Here is a 19,452-nt window from a genome sequence, read left to right on the forward strand (position 1 = left end):
GCCTCTGCAAGAGGCCGCGGGCACTCGAGAGTACCCCTTGACTTTGAGCCTTTGTACTGTTTAGCCTTAAGACAAAAATCAAATGTTTAATGCCCAGGAGGCTGAAGGAGTCGCCCTTGAGGAAGGTAAAGAAAGCAACACAGAAACGTTCGCAGCCAAACTGTGCTTTCGAAAGAAACTAGCAAGAGAGAGGGGAAGAAAGCATTAGTGCTGCTATTCTAAAAACCAGATTTTTACATCCTCCAGTTGAAAGTTTCACATGTCACATTCCAGACTCTTACCCTTTGGGCTCAGTAAGAAGCCGAAAAACCGCACAGCACTCGGGCTGCAGACCTCGTACTTTAAGCGCCTTCATAAGGCAGTCGTGTAAGGTCATCCCATTCCGCACATTTACCTGCGACCAAAGGAAGAAAGATTTTAGTCGGTGATTGCAGAATTTGTTTTAGCTTTTGGGAGGTAAAAAAAAAAAAAAAAGGAGAACCTTTTTGGTTTTTACCCTTTTCTTTACAAGCTGCAGTAAAATTGCACAGCTGCTCACTTTGGGAGTTAATAGATTAATAAGAACGACTTGTACAGCGTAAAAACAGACTGCTGTGTCTGCTGACGTAACTCTCCGCACGTTACGTCAACCTCCTGCTGGATAAATAACTGCCGCGCAAAGCAGGTTCGCAGGTCACTTTATAACTTTCCTATTTCTTACAATTACTAAGGTTCTGTGAAACAGGATTTTACACGGCAGTCATACACGTAGCAGCAGAAATGAAGTTACCTTAAGTCTAGAAAAAAGCCTAATTTCCATTTCAGGGAACTTTGCGTAAGATTATTATTTGCCCGCTCAGCTCCAAGCAATCTAATAGAAGCGTGCCCTCAAGAAGTTTCACTTCAGCTTTAACTCCCACACCTCACTGTGGGCATCCAGGTGAAGCAAACGGTGACAAAACAGAACTACTCGCTTTGCTTCCCAAGGGCATCGCTGTTTAGGTCAGCCAGCACCATCTTTCCCCGTTAAACCCACAGGCAAAGCGCCTCACTTTGGAAAAACACAGCACTGAGGTACAGAAATACAGGTTCTCAAAACACAGAGAGACTGCTATCAAAACACGTCCTCTAGAAGTAACAAACAGGTGACAACAATCACAGTAAGACTCTTGCGAAGATCGGCATTTCTCCTGCCAGATGAACATCCCAGCGTCAGCCACGCCACCAGCACGACGTTTCTTACGGGAGAGTAACGCAGACTCACCACCGTGCGCTGCTTGTTGGGCAAGAAAACACGAATAGTGTTGCTGGTTTTGGAAGTATCTGATATTTTGCCATCATCAGACGCTCGGCGTTGATAACCAAACTGCTGGACGATGGTTGGGGAGATACAGTTGGGGCCATCAAAGACAGAATCCTTGAGTCCAAACCCATTACTGATGGTCTTCCAAGCTCCCTGAATGTGCTCCATTGATGTGGTCTACGAAATAAAAATTGAGAGGGTCAGGGAAAACGGCATTAACCTCCATAATACTCTCCCATCCTGAGATAAGCATCCGGAAACTGCGCTGCCTTCTCTGCCGTGGCACAGTCAACCTGCACAAACACGGTACGCTGCACTCACACCTGTGAAATTAGCCCGAGTCTTGAAAGCGTTGGACTTTGTGCACGTAAATAAAGGGTAATGCACACGTAACTCCTCTCCCTGCACCCCTGGTGTCACAGAAGCCGTTTGCCCTTGCAGTAACTCAGATAACCAGTGCCCAGAGGGCCTGCAGGGAGGTGGCCACGTGCCAGCTGCAGGCCACAGGAATAGTGCTGTAAGCCAGACACGGCACACAAGCACTAGCACAGGTTGTACTGCAAAGAAAAAGAAGCCCAACAGGAATTACAATAAAAAGCATTCATGGAAGAAATTCTATTTTTATCAATGATTTGGGGGCTTTGGTTCAGTTTTGTTTGGTTCTAGTTTTCTGGGGGGAGTTGGTTGGTTTGTTGTGTTTTTTTTTAAAAAGGACAGCATGTTTAATACTGTCAATATATGAAGAAATACGTAACATTTTAATAGTCTCAAGCATACTATTTGGATACATGGTACGTGCAGCAAATCTACGTAGTACGAAACAGCAAAAAATCAATCCAGCCATTCCTCCCCCACCTCACCCTCAGTCACATTTCAGCACAAACCTCTCCCGGTGCAAGGACACGAACAACTCTCTGCGTACTTCCCAAGCACCACACAGGACTATTTTTGCACACTCAGGGACAAAGATAAAGGTATCAGGGTATTTTTTTCCCCAGCTATCACAAGTTCAATCCAGCCTGAACTCCCAGTGACATTCCAAATGTGGCTTATGCAAAACTAAGCAAAACCTGAAGCAGTTTTCAATAGTGAAACGTGCTCCTTCCTAACTTTCCAAGTAGCCAGATGCATTATCAAAAGGAAGAAAAAATAAAAGAAAAAAAAGGAACAGTGAAAACCAGCACAGCAGTTTATTTCCTCCATAAAACTGCATCCTTCTACAAACATCTCAGAAAACACAAGTTCAGACCTTCACAGTGCGAGCACACAGCTTTTGCCATGTTTAGGAGGTTGTTTCCCAATCAACCTCCGACGGCTGTGCATTCGACCTCTACAAAAGATAAAATAAAGTAAGTCATATTAAAGCTGCAAAATCAAAAAGTCAATCAGTCAGGAAATGCCAAAATAAAGGTCTTCCCAGCAATCCTTAATTCTGTGCCCTCATGGTACAGGACAGACACAGAGAAAGATTTACGCTGCTCCCCTAAGATCAGTAAGCGCTGAATTCAGCACACAACACCAACCGCTCGCTGAGCTCCTCTTACTCCAGCATTCACATGCTTACGCCAAGGATGGTGCTCGTTACAGCCGAAGAGCTGAAGTATCGGAATTCACGGAAAAAAAGATCTCCACTAGCGTTGTGCCCGTTCGGGGATGCCCAGCAGGATAAACTCTGAATTTCAGGGTGTTTCCACTTGGAGCACGAGGCGCAAACGCCTTCGCTAGATTTGTAACGACGTCACGTCGCTAGAGACCCAATCCCAGAGCGGACGAGTAGGTTGAAAGGAAACACAACAAGTTTCAAGGCTTGGTTTATACGAAGCACGTGCCACTGCACGCCAACTCGCAGCAGCACAACTCTGGGCCCCCGACGGTCCCTGCTACAAGGGGATCTCCAGGGCAGCTCAACATGCCTGTCGCTGACAGAAATAACATCAATGCGCGCCCCCTCTCCTTCCCTCCTGCCAACCGGTGCCTTTCCTCCTGCAGGCACCTCTTGAAAGGTTCAAAATATTTACTACATGTCAGTAAGATTTAAAGCTCAATACCCAATAGAAGTCTAAAAGGATTCAGATACTTGGAATTACTTTTCTTTTTTTTTTGAAAGCTGAGGCATAGAAACGGCAACTGTCTTAGATTTGACATCAAAAGGGAACAAGAAACGGGAAGATACATTCTGAAAAAGAGAGAGAGGAGGGGAGATAAAATGAGGAATGCAAGGGAGTTCGGTGTGCACAAACAACCATGAGCCCAACGATCCCGAGAGCCACGTGCCCTGCCCTGCTGTCAGGAATCAAAAAGGTGAAAAACCACGTGCAGCTCCAACAATGCACGATGCACACAGCCAGCTAGAAGAGTAACTAGTGAGATGGGAGCAATACACCCAGAGAGGGGACAAACTGCGGGACAAGAGGGGTAAGATGAGGCCCAGACAGCTTGTTGCCTTTCTTCACCTTACTCACTATGCAGAACTCCGCTTCATTTCACTCCTCTAGGTAACACAGGAGACAAAAAGAGGAGCTCGACTGGATTTCTCTACTGAGTAACGTGAGATAAGGAATAGCCAGGCAGCCATCAGACCCTCCCTGCTGTCCCTGCGGATGATGACAAGATGTTAACGTTACAGCCTTTACATTTAATATTCTGATACATTGCCTGGAAAATTCAAAACAGGAAATGCCAAAAAATTTCAAACTTGCACCTTGACAAAAGCTAAGTTTCATACCAACAAAAAAAGTACCTCCCTGCTCTGACAGTGTTCCCTCGCCCAAATACAGAAGACCTACAGCTACCGACCAGCCTACCAGAGCAAACCACTGCTCCGCATTTCCAAGCTGCTGCGTGCCGTCAGGAAAACATGGCGACAGCCCCAGCCCTCCTCACAACACAAACGGCAGCGATACATTTGGTTGTGCATTTGCACCCTTCTCTTTCCCAGGATCTTTGCCTCAAGTGTCTGCTGGGTGTTCTCAGGACTTGTCTGGCACAATCCCCTCCTCCAGCAGTGTCCCGCTCTCTCTGGCCACCGAGCTCCCTGTGGGGGTTCTGCAGCTGACAACTGTGTCCCTGGCAGCTCGGGTTCGGCTCACGGACTTAGAAAATCCAAAGCACCTCCTTACCTCAGTAGGCACACGTAAATCGCGCCATCTCTAGCTCTCCTTCCTGCCTAAACCGATGGCCACAGCTTCCGCTCACTCCAAGGAGCCACCGCTGAAGGGAGACACAGACACACGATGAGAACTGAGCTGTCTGGCCCAGAGTGGACAAAAACCTGCCAGTGGCCCAAGGGTGGAGAGGGGAGGGGAGAAGAAAGTTTGAAAGATATTTGCAGTCTCCTGGGGAGAGACAGGGAATCCACGATCAAGAGTTGTACACCTGCTCTTGGCATCCACGGGCCAAGGAGATGCAGGTGGAAGGTGGAGCCTGTTGAAAAACAGCAGGAACAACGGCCTTGCTGCTTTGGCAGCTACTCAGAGGCAACGGGGGCTGACGGGAGGCTCCGGATCCTCAGAAATACACACCTCTTCGCTCAGGAGAAGTCTAGTCAAGAACACTTCAGTTCTGATACCGTGTGGGCAGCCACGAGACACAGTCACTTCTCAGGCCTTGTCATTGTTCTTACTCCAAATTACCACCCTGGAAGCACAGAGAGTGGCATAAAAGCTGCTTCTTGAGAAGGAACTGAGTTGCACGTTTCCCCTGCCCTCTAGTGTAGAAAGTCATCTTAAAAACATCCACTTTGAACTCCATCAGCTCACTGAACACATACATCCAAGGGCAGAGAATTAACAGGGCAACTACTTGACCAGCTTTGAACCGACACAAAGAAAAATCCAACAACGTACAGAATCCCACAGTAGATCACTGTGCACACACGCACGATTTCGGGTCAGTCCCTGAGCACAGAGCCGAGCCAAGAGCAGCAGCCACGGTGCATGCCGGCGCCTCTTGCCCCCGTGAGCAGGTGAGACGTGCCAGCAGAGCTCTCCCTCCAGCAGCCCCTCACCTCTGCCCCAGCGCTCACTTGCTTCTTCATTTCGGCTCTTTTGCTCCAGTCAGTAACTGATGGAAGCCAGTTTTTACTGAAACTAAAGTCATCTTCTCCAACTCTCCCCCGATCCACACCAGCTTAGCCCAGTAAAATGATGTCTCATACGTTCTAAAGAGGAATTCCACTTAAAGGAGGAAAGACTTGACAATGATGCCTTCCTAAGTATGTAATTTGTACTTTGTCTATTCCAGAAAAACCAGCTTCCTTTAAATCACAGAATCCTAGAATGGCCCAGGCTGGAAGGGACCTCAGAGATCATTTAGTCCAACATCCCTGTCATGGGCAGGGACACCTCTCGACTAGATCAGGCAACACATGGGGACCGAGCGGGAATCGAACCTGTGACCTCGGTGTTGTCATTGTTGCGTGACAAGTAGGTTTCTGAGACATAATCATTACCAGATAGCAGATTTATGTTTACACTACGTCCAAACAATCCACAGCCAGTTGAATGTTTTCATGGATCTTTCTGAAATTTTTTCTTTACAGTTTTTCTCCCTGCAACTCTTCGCTTTTATGAAAATTACCTCGGACAGCTTGTCCACAACTGAAAAGCTGCAACGGCGGCACTCGAAGAGTATTTTAAGATATTAAATGACGAGGTGTCCAACCCCTCATAGATCCAGTATTGCAGGAAACTGATTTGTTTCATACTAAACATGCCATCCGAGCAGAAGGAAACCCTCGCGCTTTACTTCCAACCTCCCGCAGGCACACCGCACACCCTGACCGACACCGCACTTTGTGCACGCAGCACAGAGCTTTACAATCAGCCATTTGAACGAGCCTTAAAGCCACACGCCCGCTACGGCTACACACCGTGCATGTGTGACAGCACTGAATTCCCAGAGATCATTCACTCACTCGTGTCTCGTCAGATCACACACTGCCATCGTTCGTTCAGACCCAAAAGACGCTCTGAGCTATTTGAGCTTTTTCCATAGCCAGGAAAAAGCGTCTCAACTGTTGGAGATTTCAGTCCGTCTCCCGAAGGAACGGTGAAACTGGTAATGAAGGCGTCTGAACGTTCCCAGGGCACAGCTGAACTCCTCTCCATACAGAGCTTAGCTGCCTTGCCCTTTCCTTTATTTCTGAAACAAACACTAATAGCCTTTAAAGAAAATGTCAATACAATTCCCCTCCCAACACTGCCATCCTTATCCACACAAACAATTCAGCACACATAGACAGGCAAACCAGCACAGAGCAAAACCGAGAATCCACCCCAGAACACTTCTGTTAGAAAACATGAGCTTTAGAAGTTGCTCAGAAGAACAGTTTCCACCTTGGACACAAAAATATCAGTAACACACTTAACTGGGGCCTCTTCTCAGTTCCCCTCTCCTACAGCAATTCCACTGATTCAATATCGCTCAAGTTACCAGTTGTCCAAGGTGCGAAAAAAAAGAAACCCACCAAAGAAGTATCTATTGTGCTACATATTAGTATTTTTTAAAGTGACTTTTTGTAGCAGTAGAAGATAGACGTGAATCCATGCCCACATTAAGAAATAAAGCTGTGATCCATGTAAACACGAGGTCGGATCAGACTAACAACCCAAGCAGATCTCATACATCGACAGGGCTGGCATGTTGCCTTTGGATGTCCTTCAATTTTTGCCAAAAAGCAATCTCCTCCCCAACAGAACTGACAGAAAAAAAATAAAGAGGAGGAAGTGTAATTGAGGGAAAAACAAAAACCAAACTAAACCAAAAAAACCCACTGAAAGACGACAGTTGTTCCGACGGTGGAAGTATCTTTTCACATCTCCTGCTGTTTCTCTGACCCGTCCATTTCTCAGCCCCTCCTTCAGCCACAGCGCTGCTAACGCCACCTTGAAGCATTGAAGGAAAAAAATAACATTGCTTTTCCAGCACCTGGGCTCCACAGAAAGGAGGGCAGAAGCACCACAGCTCTTGGGCAGACCTGCTGATCAAACCTCTGCACGACCACCCCCTTCTTCTGTCTCAGCTTGCCTGTCAGAGCAGAACTGGAGTTGGTAAGCACAAACCAAGTCCTACTGCTCGGCTGCACTGTGTGCCTTGGGCTCCCGTCAGTAAATATTTGTCACCCAAAGCACCCACACCCTTGGCCGCACTATGCCCACTCTCCGTCGACGAGAACGGCTCCAGGGTACTTATCCTGCCCCATTTTAGGATCTGTTTGGTTTGTCCTGTTCGACGCGGATCATTCCTGTGTCAGTCACTCATTTCTTTCCGCATCAGATTTCCATCAGGTTGAAATGCAGAGCTCTACACATTTCCCCGCAAAACCCAAATTCCTTCAGCGGAGAAACGGGAGGACCGAACGCTCTGCTCCTATCTAGAAGAGGGCAAAGGGATAGAATCCAAAAGCCAAAAAGCAATCCTAGGCACAAAGAAAAATGCAGTAGATTTTTTCAGAAACTTTTTACAATTTTAATTAAGTACTGCCGTCGAGTTTCTATGGATTCACAAAAAAGGTCGCAGAATTGCTATTAAAATAGCTATGAAAGGAAAAGCAAGCAAAGGAAGTACATACATTTTGCACAGACCTTTTTTTTACAAGTTTTGCTAATAAAGCGCCAGAACTTTATGTCATGGAGTAAAGGCTCCACTTTTTAAATTATAGTAATCTTTAATTTTTAAACAAATTTGATAAATATTGAGGCGGTCACTCAATGTTTTAAAAGTGTTCTTTCAACACTATGAAGACCATTAAAGCTTAAGCGATACTTAAGACATTCTCATTTTTTAATTTGGTAAATATAAATGTGTCACCAGAAAAAAACCCATACTGAGCGTTGCTTTCTTGGATCTGCCTGGATCAGAATCACTTACGTGACCCGCCTGTCACACCTCAGACTTGTCTCTTTACCGCAACATTAACTTTGTCACAGCAGAATCGTTTGAAGAAAGCCTGAGAAAGGTAGATGTGTAAAGCTCCAAGTTCACACGTGCATTGGCATCACACAGACAAGACACTCGGGATAAGCGTTTTTTTCACCCCTGAGTCTTTCACTCAACGTCACGTTCTTTCTCAGAGAAGTGCCTCTTTGCATCCTGAACCTGCTCATGCCTGAGTTGTTTCAAGCATGCATGAAAGCCCCAAACTGTGTTTACTGTTGCCTGGAACTCGTCCACTTTACAGCAAGGACGACAGAGTTACTCCAGTGCCAGCAGCCCACCACATGCCCTGCCCACACAAGTTCTCAAGGATTAAACAGAAGTGACTGATAATCTCACCACAAGGAATTACTGGCTCCCTCCTCCTCTGGTTGCACATAACAAAGGAGGTAATGCTGGGGACACTGCCACCAAGAACACAGCCCGCTAGTTCCAGAGTCTGGCGTTCTCTGCGTTCACTCAGGGCAGCTTTAAATTAACAAATTTGGTTTATTACATGCAGTCTAGGTGCTAGAACCAGCAGTGCCACCGGGAGGTCACACTGCAGTTCTAAGAGCCTGGACAGGGAAACAACGTACAGATGGGCAGGGACAGGGCAAGAGATATGCAGAACCACAGAACACGTTGGGCTGGAAGGGACCTTTAAAGGTCATCGAGCCCCATTGCCCTGCGGTGAGCAGGGACAGCTTTCACCGGGTCCGGCTGCTCAGAGCCCGTCCAGCCTGGCCTGGGATTCCTCCAGGGATGGAGCCTCCAGCACCTCTCCGGGCAACCTGGGCCAGGGTCTCACCACCCTCAGAGTAGAGAAATTTCTTCTAACATCTAATTTAAATCTACCCTGCTCTGGTGTTAAAACCATCGCCCCTCACCCTGTCACTACACACTCTCGTGAACAGCCCCTCCCCAGCCTCCCTGCAGGCCCTGGCAGGCCTCTGGGAGCTCTCCCCGGAGCCTTTTCTTCTCCAGGCTGAGCAGCCCCAGCCCTCCCAGCTTGTCCAAGCAGGAGAGGTGCTGCAGCCCTCTGCTCATCCGTGTGGCCTCCTGCGGGCCCGCTCCAACAGCTCCACGGCCTTCTTGCGCTGAGGGCTCCAGAGCTGGGTGCAGCACTCCAAGAGCAGAGCGGCAGAATCCCCTCCCTTGCCCTGCCGGCCACGCTGCTTCCCACACAGCCCACGGTGCGACTGGCCTCTGGGCCGTGAGCACCAAAAAAAGTTTGGAAGGGGGCTCGAGACATTTTTCGGTGAGAAGACAGAACAAATGATTCTCCCTCGTAATAATACGCACCTGGGAATAGTTGAACACGTGTTTCTGCAATAGGAACTAAATCTAACATGATGCTACTCGAGTGTTTTAGCTCCAAACTGGCTGGATAGCTCTACTAACTTTATTATTTCCTATGCATCTGTATTTGCAAAGAAGCCTGTGTAAAATGCCAAACAAAAACTGAATGCAATTAAAAATTACAGACTGCACACAAGAAAGTTATGTCAAACATTTACTGTCCTGAGTGCCTCCAAAAAGGAATTATGCTCCATTTTAACTCTATCTTATGTTATCTTAACTAAATACAGCCATGAAATTACAGTTCTCGTTTGGGTGGATTTTTATTTATTTAACAAAGTGCTGCAACAGACTTTCTGTTTCAGAAGTACGATCTCAGAACAGAAAAAAGACCACCAGTTGCAAGATAGTATCACAGACAAGATTTACATTAGGTCTGGATTATTCCCAACAGATCCGCAGTTGTGGGGAAGGGCAAACACTGTTTGGAGAAGACAGGCAAATATCAAGATCTAAAGTTCTAAACCGAAGAAGGGCTTTCCCCCTGGAAAGTAAATATCCACAGAGAGGGACTAAAGTAAGAGCTCACGTTAAACACACGCTTCTGCTAAAGCAAACACTGAAACAACTGCAGGTATCAATTTTGTGGAACTTCTCCAAAAACAAAAAGCACATTTCTGGAGCAGGGAAGGAACACGAGCACAGAGCTGGGTTGGGGTACCACTGCCTTCCCCCAGTTAAGGCCCATGGACCTCAGAAGAAAAGATGGGGCAGGGTAAGGAGAAAGAAAACCAGAGAAAGTTCTTTATACCTTTAGTTTTCCTTTAAGCGAATGAAGTCCTACGACAAAAGGATGAAGTACATCATCTGTGGAAGGCAACACAAAAAAAGAAGATATTTACAATTTTACTAGACAGACATGCACAACATACCAAATTAATGGCCAACAACTTCTTTTTTGAATCACATCGATAGCACAGTTAACTTATCACCCTTCTGCTGCTGAAGGGTTTTCAGGGTCTTGCAGCCTTTCACTCTTTTACACACGATTTCACTGTAAAGAGACACACAGCGTAAGGCCAGGCTGCACAACAGCCCAATGCTACCCCAGCTCAAGATAATCTCATTCTTATTTAAGAACACTATAAAAGTCTTCCAGAGCTAAAAAAAAAATAATCACTGAAGTAAAACTTCAGTCCAAGTTGAATACTTCCTTCTCACACACCAGTTCCTCACTTATCCACAGAAACACCCTGGTGACTCACAAATGCTATGACAAGCCGCGGATCCAATAATCACTTAAGTAAAACTTCCTAAACCAAGTCCGTGCACAGATTATTAGGGAAGGTGACGAGCGCAGCGCGGTCACGGAGTCACTGAGGTTGGAAGGGACCTCTGGACTCACTTTAGGGCTGCAGCACCTCTCTGAGGACGGGCTGAGAGAGTTGGGCTCGTTCAGCCTGGAGAGCTGTAACTGCAAGAGGAAGAATTCCAGGGGAAGCTGAAGAACTCTTGATTAAAAGCCTGGAAGCCCAGGCTAGCTGAAGAAAGAAGTCTACGTTCAATATTCAAAAATATTCACTAAGCAGTAAATGGTAAAATGCTTTCTTACTCCAGGTTCCCATCCTAATGAGCAATTCCTAAACCAAGTCCGTGCACAGATGATTAGGGACGCTGAAGAGCGCAGCGTGGTCCTGGAGTCATTGAGGTTGGAAGGGACCTCTGGAGATCACTCACTTTAGGGCTGCAGCATCTCTCTGAGGACGGGCTGAGAGAGTTGGGCTCACAAGGCAGGTGGAACGAGATGATCTCTGAGGTGCCTTCCAACCCGAACCATTGCATGATTCTACGGATCTCCGGAGACCAGTTATCCCAACCTCCCTGCTCTAGCTGGGGCAGCCGCAGCCCTGCCCCACCGCGCTTGGGCTTTGGGCATTTCACAGCCTCTCGTGCAACCTGTTCCTGCGCTCAGCCACCCCCAGAATAAAAAAAAGCGTTTTCTCACGTTCAGGTGGCATCACATGTTTTAATTCATGCTTGCTGCCCCTTGTGCTGCCACCAGGCACCAGTTAGAAAAGTCTGGTGTCCTCTCTATGCCCTCACATCGGTGTATTTACACACACCAACAGGATCCCCCCAAAGCTTCTTCTCCAGGCTGATCAGTCCCAGCTCCCTTGCTTCGTTCTTTATGTGACACACAATTACACACAAAAATCCACAAAGAGCTCCTCTACTACCAGCTCATTTCTAGCTAGAAGCGTCCTCTCTCCTGGACAAAGCAGGTCGGTGGAGGAAAAAAAAAGCTGTGACAATTTTGGCCAAGACAGCACACTCCCAAAGACTATCACAGAACCAGAGGAAGGCTTTGGGGTCTCCACCTTGAGCCACTCAGTAATTTTAAAATTCAACAGTCTGAAAGGGACATTTACCCTGCTCACTCACTTGTGTGCCTCTCTACCTCAAACCACGTAGGAATGTGATACACAAAATATTATGAATATGGTTTCCATCATGGAAAAAAGATAAGCAGGGAGACTGGGGAGAATGAAGAAAGGAATTCTGTCTTTAACGAACCGGAAGAAAAAAAGAGATATTCAGTTCTGATAGAAAACAACCAGTCAGCAACATTTAGGAAATAACCCACACTGAATCGGGCAGGGAGGAGGTATCATTTATTTGATTATTTTTTCACAGCTTGCATATTAAAAATGAGGTGTGGAAAGTGATGTGAACAAAAAGTACATGGGGGCCAGAAGCAGAGAAAAACAGGAAAGATCAAAACCACCATCAGAACAAGCAGAAGGCCAGAGGAAGACATTTCACAGGACCCAATCCAGGGGCTTAGCGGGGGCAGCATCAGAGTTTTGTTCTTTAGAAGCATCTGGGCTGACAATTAGCGAACCGATTTTAAAGAAAGGGTACAGTTATAATCCTCTCATTTAGTTAAGAGGTTGAAGGATGCATAAAGACCAGTCCCTGAGGAAAACAAGAGCTGGAAAAACTCTGGGTAAACTTCCAGAAAATTCACCTAGTCAGGGTAACGGATAATGTTAGCTGAAAAAGAGGAGAGAAAATTGATGGGGAGAGGGAGAAGCTTCATAGACTGAAAACTCAAAGCAATTTTATTGTTGAACTAGCTAGAAGAAAAGGGAATCTCAAACAAATCAAGAAAATACCACATAGGACAAGCAAGAGTGATGGTTTAAAGCAGCAGCAGGTACAGTATTTCTACCTGCAACCAAAGTAATAATTGTGAGGGAGTGAAAATTACGTATTTTTCTCGATAGGTAAGAGACATGTGAAAACCAAAAATCAGTAAGAACATCTGCCAACAGAACAGGCAACAAGGAGGGTTTAAGAAGCGAAAGAGTTGATAGAAATACCAGCTGTTATTGCCGATGTGAGATTCAATTAAACCTGAGCAGAGTTTTTCACTCAAGACGATGCCAAACCAAGGGAGAAGAAAACAACCCTGTGCTGGAAGAAGTTTGTCTGCTTGCAGGACTTCCACCTGAGATACTCCACAGCGCACGGAAGGAGCAGGGGAAGCAGGTGTTCCCCAAGGGCAACGCTCAATCGCACGAGCCGGTCACCCATCATCCTTCAGGGCCAAACAACGCTTTGGGAAAAATTCAAAATTCCGCTATGAACACCCACCTGACGGCACAAGGAGCCAGGAGGAGAGCTTGCAAACAAGAGGTCTGTGTCCCAGTGTTGTCAAGTCTCTTTTGAACCAGATGATGCCAGTCTTAGAAAATAGAGCCGGCCGAGGTTGTATTTAAGAACAGGCACTCACAAAGCTGGCCCTTGCAGCGCTGCGATTCCCAGGGCCAGACCTCGGCATACGTGACCCTCTGTACGCAACACTTCTGCACAGGAACCCCGGCGTGACACCGTCACAGCTCCCTTGCTGCTTCCTCCAGCTGTTGCTACAATCAGCTTGGCACACGGAGCACTTTGCCGCTGGCAGTGCCGAAAATCTATTTGACAGTAAATTCATTTTCGATTGTGTGAAGGATCCAACTTAAAATGTAAGCAAAACCAGCTAAGCTTTTTAGAAGTTAGGACAAAAGCCTACCACATTTATTCCTGCACTACACTGGATTCTCATTTCCACATGAGAAACTGAGAAAAACAAAACACTCAATATACAAAGGAAACCAAAATTAAAAGGAAAAAAAACCCTCTGCCAGACACAAATTATGCAAACAAAAGTAAAAAAATCCCTCAGTTACAGAGACGGCATTACACGTGGTGACAGAGTAAGAAATATTTTCTAATGCAAGACAATTCCAGTGTGGATCCGCCCGACAATCTTACTGAAAACTTTCTGCAGAGCATACAGCACTTGGGCGAAACACAATAATTCCAGGTACTGTGCAAGGGCAGCTCTTACTGCAGCGGGTAAAAATAGCAGCAGCAGCATGCCAGCGCAGAGTCTTTCCACTCCAGGGCCAGCGCCGAGATTGCGACATCAGCTGGCTCGCTTTTTCTAACCGCCCGCTTGCCAGGGAACCAGTTACACGGTCAACTTGAAAGGTCTGAGAAACCCAAGCGTAAGCTCTGGAGCTCGCTTTCAGCCGGAATCAAGCCGCCGTGTCGCTGCGCCGCGCACACTCCGTGTCGGCGTGCTGGTACTGCCCGGGTGAGCTTTCCAGAGCGTTTAACAGAGAGGAATGACGCAATGCAGAATACGGTTTATTTTTTGTTAAATGTCAGCATAAAATTAGAGGCTTGCACCCTCTGTTGTTTCTTTTGGCTGCAGCACGCTCTGGAAGCTCCTTAACTTACGCCGCTCTCTCGCAGCTGTGCATGTGGCACCCCCGAGGAATCCGCTGGGACGCTTTCTGCAGACACAGCCCCTCACCCCCAGCACCCCGACTCCACGCGGAATTTCCCCCTCCTCCCTCCACGCTTCCAGTCATAAAGACAACAGCCATCGCAATTTGAACACCTTGCAGCGACACACCAGCGTCAAACTGAGACCGAGGAAACTCACGCTCCTCAGCCAGCAGCTTAACCCACAGGGGACTGACATTTCCGAGCTTTCGAACCGGGCACTAGCGCAATCAGGAGCCTCCCACCCTCACCACCACCCACGGGTTTCTGCCTGCTCCTGCCCACAGATCCGTACCCACTGGGCACGAAGGAGGAGACAGGGAGGGAAAAGCAAGCTCTAAAACTGCAGGACATCACTTAGCTTGTACAGTTACACTTTGTTCCCTGCCCTCAGTCTACGAAAAAGTGAATTATCATCATCACATTTAACTCTCCTCAAGTCTGAAAGCGCTGACGTAATCAAAAATCTGGTTCTTATTTGCACAGTGGCCCCAGTACCGTGTGTCCATATCAAGAAATATATGTAGGTCTCGCACAAATTCGGGAGAGAGTTTTGTTGCACTTAATGCATGAGTTTTGAATACAGGGTTTACAGAAAAAAACTCTAAGATTGCAACAAGTGCACAAATAAAGGACTGGTAAAAAATATTTTAAGGGGCTTACAAAATCAATTAAACCTGAAGGAATTATGAATTTATCATAAATAATCAACATAAGGAAAATATTAGCCTGACAGTAATCCTGGAATTAGAACTGCTAGTTAAAGCCTGAACTTTTGGAATTCTAAAGAAAATAAAGTTTTACAGAATCTGAACCAGGAGTCACATCCTACACTATAAACATGATCAACTTTCAGCGAAACTTAGCACAGAGTTTGTAAAACAGGACTTAAACCCCCCCCAAGTTGCTACCGTATATACTTTTTCAACTGGAAGCTAGGGAGGTAATTGCAGGCTCTTTCACCTCCACATTAAGTGGAATTAAACCCCACCTTGCTGCTTCTTTTACAAGCAATTTATGCAAATATTGTTCTTCCCACGATAATGCAACTAGCATTTTGGGGGGAGTCAGGAACAAATTAGAATTGTTAAAAATCACTGAAATATGATTAATTACCATTTTTTCTTCTCGGGAACATCACTACCAGTGAGGCTTGCAGCCTAAGGGTTCTCGCCCTGGTCGCTGCGTTCCCCGGCAGGCCCAGCCCACTGCACTCCTACCTTTCCGTGCCACTCCCATGCCACCAAAAGGGAACACACGCTTCTTCACCTGCCTCACTGCGCTTCCTCCAGGCTCACCAGGAACCTCTCACGTGAAATCTCACTTGTGGCTTCCTCTACGCAGGGAAAATCACAGAATGAAGAAAAAGGCATGATAATTTACTTGTTTGTCCAACCAGTGGAGGTGACACGGTTCGTCTCTTCAAAGGCACGATGCGAGTGAAGCGAGAGCAGTGCCTCTCGGGGTGCACTGAGGAGCTGCAAAGGCCACTCTAGAAAATACTGAAAGCACGGCCGGGCTTGGAGCAAACACTGCGAAACCATCGAGGTCGGAACAAGAAAGTGGAGTACGCACAACCTAACACAAACTACTGACAGACAGGGCCATGATTGGCAAAACAAAAGATGTTGCAGAAAGGGTAAGATTACTAATACATTGAAGTTTCTCAATGTACACCTGAGTGTTAGCCCTACACAGGGATTAAAATATCTTTCTCCTAGTTGCACGCTACCCCACACGCCCCTCTTGCGAGTCTCTCCAGCCAGGGGTTCCTAAAACACTCATCTGCAGAACTCCAGCCTGTTCGACAGTAAAAAAAGTGTATAACAGAACGCTGTAATGGGGGCTCTGAGCCATTTTTCTGAGTCTAAACCTCTGGGCCAGCTTTAATTAACACGGTTAACCCCACGCCACACCCAGCTGCGAGTGAAGCAACCTCCCTTCTAGCCTGTGAACTAAAAATATACAAGATGTCTCGACCGCTCTTAACCGATACTACGTATTTCAACTGGAATGCAACATTAATTAACACCCGTTTGTCAGCTGTTTGTCAGAAATGAAATATTTTACGATCAAACCGAGACCAAGTACATGGCCTGAGCTGAAGTGGCAACATTCGCGTGGCTGCGAGAGAAAAAAGGCAGCGCCACCGTCATCATCCCCGCACCTGCAGAGCCGCAGCACAGCGAGCGCAGCGATCCCGCCCAGCGACAAAACCCACAGCAGCGACAACATGAAAGGGGCTTCCATCCGAGGAGCTGGAGATACAGGTCCCACCTGTGGCTGTGCAGATAGCGGGAAGAAAACGAGGCTGAGGCACCGACAGCGCGAGCACCCACGATTTGCCAGACAATTCTAAAACTCTTTCACCCCCGTTTAAACGCAGCCAGCTCGGATTTAGCTGCGCTCGACTGCCCTGCTTCATCGCCGCACGCGTGCTGGGAGCTCTCGGATCGTGCGCAGGAGAAGAACACAGACACCTGCAACTGCAGCCAGGCCCAGGGACCGCACCGTTCCGCACTAACCCATTTTCTCTACGTTCAAATCTTCGCTCTAAAAAGCTCGTCATTCCCCAGAGACAAGCAAAAAACCCTGGAAAAGAGAGAATTCAATCACCCTGACTAAGCTGCTTAAAACCCTGGAAAAAGGATTCTGACTTATGTAAACAGTCTATTTATTATCAACTCTAATGCTTGGCTCTGAAGCCTACCAAGAAAACGCTTTCCTCCTTTACCAGTGGCTCAAGAACGGCGCTTCGTTTGTCCTCATCTGCTGGACGCGCCGCAGCATTTCAGTCCACAAGACGACCATATTCTATTAAACTGCAAAAGGTCAGTCCACGCTGCTGCAAGAAAATCAACTTTGTGTGACACAGATGGCATTTACAGCACAAACACAACATTCAAGTCACTCAAAGGAATAAACGTGCGCCAGCTGCTTCACAAAGCAAAATCCTTGTTTACCGAAAAACAGCACACGCAGCAAGAGCCAGCGGAGCGCTGAGAGTTACTCACAGAACTTTGGCCAAAACAGACTTTCGCTGCAGAAAAGCCACGAGCATGACGCAGTACGGAGCTGGATCGCCCAGCCTGGAAAAAGCCGTCTCTGCTTCGCGCCGACTCAAAACTCAGGAGCGAAACGCGTGCTCACCGCTGTAACGGCTCGGCTGTCTGTCAGGGAGTGAGCACTTCTACCCACCCCATCTCCTCAGGTTATATCGACTCCTCCTCAACAGCAAATGGAGCTATTTCACACCCCAAAATATCGCAAAGCGGTGACACAAACTCCATCAAAACGGATGCGACGCAGATGGAAATGTGTCCGCTCACTCACAAATTAACAGTTATGTCAAAATCACGCTTAAAGTATCACGCTTGGAATTTCAGTTTATCACAACTCTTAACCTTTTGACTATTTTTACTTCCCCAAATAAAGATAATTTTTACTTATGCAGCTTGATGTTTTTATGGGAAGCAGAGTGCTGACTTCGATTTCTCTCCGCAGTTTGACACTCTTTAGATTCCTGCATTTTTAAGCTAGCAGATGGTCCAGGGACTTATTTCTCAGAAAACAATCATCCTTTTCGATCACCCATTTGCTTCAAGCCGAATTTGCATGGAAGTTTGGGAAAGCTGACTGCACAAAACCACGTTTCCCTTGCTCCCTAGGCGACCACACCACAGCGCCCCACGGTCCTTCTGCCTCTCCTCCAGCAACTCTGGGACATTTCGGCTGATTTTGAGCCAAGAGGTAGGCAGACGCATCACAAATATGACATTCCCACAAGCTATGGAAAGAGGAAGCCAAAGCATGGAAGAAACCTTCGCTCTCACAGCATCTTCATCAACCTCTGGCGCGCCGACTGCAGCAGCACATCCCCACGTTAGGAAAGAAAATCAAGGGGGAAAACCTAACAGCTCTGGGTTCCCATCTCCTGCACAAGTTTGAGATGCAACAGCTCCCATCATCTCTACTTGATTTGTTTTCAAAGACAGAAAATGAGGAGAACTTGTGGGTCTTTTTCCCCAACTCCTGGTTTCCCAACAGTGAAGGAGCCAAACAAACCAACTGGGAGGGAGGAGAGGAGCGCGTGTCCCAGAAGAAGCGAGTGCTGATGTAGCAGACCAAAAAGAGCTGACCAATGATTTCCATGGGTCACGTTTGTGGTTTATAAAACACGAGTTATTTTAATAAGTTTTAGTAAGTTGGCCTTGAGACAGCAGTAACTCCATATGCAATTTGTACAGACTTTGTTAAAAAATAAAAGTAGGAAATTATAAGCAAACACCAAAGGCATTCAACTGGGGAAAAAAAAAAAAAACAAACACCTAAAGCTTTTGTATCTCCTTTGGAAGAAAACCAGACATTTTCTCTGCTACTTCCAGATTTTCTCTCACAGCAGGTTAGTCAGCAGTATTGCACAAAAAGTTGTCCAGTCCTGAATACGACAACAAACCCGATGAAAAACACACTCCAGATTTCTGAAAGCACCACTGCTCCCACCCAAGTGAACTAGTTCGCTTGGGATTTAACAATCTCATCTGAAGCTACTTACCCTGCGAACCAGCCACCCATTTCACGAGCACGTATACAGATCCAGACCCTTTCTATGATTAACTGTAGCCTTGGGGCTTACCTACAAAAAATTTTTCATTAAGGCCAACTAAATTAAAGTGACTTCCACCCCGAACGGGTGCCCAGGGAGCAGGTTTAACCAAATGGCCTGACGTTATTCTCCGAGTCCATCTCTTCTTCTGCACCAGCCCTGCCCACGTGTGCCGAGGGACAGGCACCTCCATCCAGATGACATCCCAGCCTCCACAACGCGGGGATCTTTCAGGCCACCTTTGGAGCTGGACTGCCCAGAGAGGGGGTGGCAGCCCCATCCCTGGGAGTGTTTCAGGCCAGGCTGGATGGGGCTCTGGGCAGCCTGATCTGGGGGGGATGTCCCTGGCCACGGCCCCGGGTTGGAACTGGATGATCCTTGAGGTCCCTTCCAGCCCTGACAGTTCTCGGATTCTATAAGCGTTAAAAAGCCTTTCGCACACAACTATTTTCACATCTTTTAAGCCCGTTTTGGAAGAATCTTCCTTCTACCCCACCACAGACCGTTC

At 47.0% G+C, this 19,452-nt stretch overlaps 1 long non-coding RNA gene across 1 annotated transcript; it reads right to left on the reverse strand.

Annotated features, from left to right (window-relative positions):
- Positions 1-281: 281 nt before the first annotated feature.
- LOC104272253 lies at positions 282-10,371 on the reverse strand. Its single transcript, XR_717801.1, has 3 exons — positions 10,311-10,371; positions 1,244-1,459; positions 282-394 (listed from the first exon to the last, which is right to left on the reverse strand). It is a non-coding gene; the product is annotated as an uncharacterized LOC104272253 (long non-coding RNA).
- Positions 10,372-19,452: the final 9,081 nt, after the last annotated feature.

This window comes from Apaloderma vittatum, unplaced genomic scaffold (assembly GCF_000703405.1).
Source record: "Apaloderma vittatum isolate BGI_N311 unplaced genomic scaffold, ASM70340v1 scaffold22333, whole genome shotgun sequence".
NCBI lineage: Eukaryota > Metazoa > Chordata > Aves > Trogoniformes > Trogonidae > Apaloderma > Apaloderma vittatum.